At 37.7% G+C, this 2,118-nt stretch overlaps 1 non-coding gene across 1 annotated transcript; it reads right to left on the bottom strand.

Annotated features, from left to right (window-relative positions):
* Positions 1-561: 561 nt before the first annotated feature.
* LOC145956678 (small nucleolar RNA R71) lies at positions 562-668 on the bottom strand. The gene has a single exon (XR_014432916.1). It is a non-coding gene; the product is annotated as a small nucleolar RNA R71 (small nucleolar RNA).
* Between the last annotated feature and the right edge of the window lie 1,450 nt (positions 669-2,118).

Raw genomic sequence — 2,118 nt, 5'->3', positions numbered from 1 at the left:
AATAAATAAATAATTTTTTTTTAGTGTTTACTTCTCCAATTCAGATTTCACGGGTCACTTTCTTTTTTTTTTTGCAGTGCCTTAGGGTTAATGCAAAAGAGATCTCTACGTCTTGGGAAACCAACACCACTTGATCCTGAGATTGAAAGAACTCTCCTGAGAAGGAAAAGAAACCTTTCTAGAGAATTTGACATGGCTGCACAACGAGATAATTTACCGCTTCGGGATTACTCTGCACCCGTAGCTCGTGGGATACCTGGAGGGGAGATGCAAACTGGAGCTACTGTACCAGCTTCTCTGGTGAATATGCTCAAACAGAACACCTTTGGAGGACTACCATCAGAAGATCCTAATGACCACTTAGAGGGGTTCTTGGAAATCTGTGAGACCCAGCAATTTGATGATGAAGTTTCTGATGGAATGCGACTCCGCTTATTCTCACTCACCTTGAGAGATAAGGCAAAGGTGTGGCTAAGAACAGTGCCTAGAGAAAAGATAGCAACTTGGGAATTATGTGAAAGAGCTTTTCTAGAGAAATTCTTTCCTCCTTCTAAAACTAAAGAATTGAGGAAGAAAATCACTAATTTCCAACAAGGCACTGGAGAGACTATTTATGAAGCATGGGAGCGGTTCAAAGGATATCTTCAAGCATGCCCACAACATGGCTTCAACCGTTGGCTTACCATCCAATTTTTCTTTGAAGGATTGGACCAACAAAGCACCATGATATTAGACTCAGCAGCTGGAGGATCTTTCATGGGGAAACCTATTAATGACTGCATGATTATTTTGGAAAATGTAGCCTCAAATCACAGCCAATACAGTGAAAGAGAAGTCACAGCAAGGAAAGGAACTCCGGGGCGATATGAAGTGAACAATATTGAGTTACTCTTAGCAAAATTTGATACTCTTAATCAAAGATTAGACAAGATGGAAAAAGCTAAGGTTAATTCAGTGGCTACAAATCAAGTATGTGACCTTTGTAGGGAACAAGGGCACACTGCAGTAGATTGTACCTCAATTTTTACTGGAGAAAAAGAAGATACTACTGAACAGATGACAGCTTCTCATAATTTCTATGACACTCCTCGAAGAGAGAAGAGTAATCCATATTCCAACACATACAACCCTGGTTGGAAGAATCATCCTAACTTTTCTTGGAAGAATAACCCAGTTCAAGGAACTAGCAATCAGCAACCTAATTTCCGTCCGTCCAATCACTTCATTAATGGGGAAGGAAATCCAGTACAGACACCCTCAATTCAACAAAGTGTTTCAAGATTAGAAAACCTTATGGAGAATTTTGTCACTAATCAAAAACAGACCAATGATTCAATGGCAAATTCTATTCAAAACCTTGCTATCAAGGTTGAGAATATTACTCTCCACAACAAGATGCTGGAAAATCAAATTGCACAGTTGATGCCTAGTTCAAACAATTCTCCAGGTAAGTTCCCAGGTAAAACAGTTGCAAACCCAGCTGAAAATGTTAATGCTGTTACTTTAAGGAGTGGGAAGAAATTAGACAGACCTGTGTCTAATCAAAATGATAATATTGAGATTGATGAAGACGCTTCTCCTATGGTTGAAAAACCTGAAAAAGAGAGATTAGAAAAAGAAAAAGTATCTTCATCAAAGCCTCAAACTGTTTATCACCCTCCAATTCCTTTTCCTCAAAGGTTAGCAAGGACTAAACTTGATAGACAATTTGAAAAATTTTTAAATATGATCAAACAAGTGTATGTAAACATTCCATTTGTAGAAGCTCTACAACAGATGCCTACATATGCTAAATTTCTTAAGGATCTTTTAGCTAACCGAAGGAAATTGGATGATAGAGAGACTGTTACATTGATCCATCATAATTTGCCCAAAAAACTTAAGGATCCTGGTAGTTTCTCTATACCTTGTCTCATTGGAAATCTAAGGTTTGAAAAATCCTTATGTGACATTGGGGCAAGTATCAGTTTAATGCCTTTATCAATTTGCAAGAAATTAGATATGGGAGAATTAAAGCCTACAGCAATGTCAATCCAGTTAGCAGATAGATCTATAAAATATCCCATAGGAATTTTAGAAGATGTTCCAGTTAAGATAGGTAAATTTTTAATTCCGGGA

This window comes from Cajanus cajan, chromosome 3 (genome assembly GCF_000230855.2).
Source record: "Cajanus cajan strain Asha chromosome 3, NIPB_CcT2T_4, whole genome shotgun sequence".
NCBI classification, from domain to species: Eukaryota; Viridiplantae; Streptophyta; class Magnoliopsida; order Fabales; family Fabaceae; genus Cajanus; species Cajanus cajan.
The sequence above is the reverse complement of the archived record's forward strand: the minus strand, read 5'-3'. Positions and strand labels throughout refer to the sequence as shown.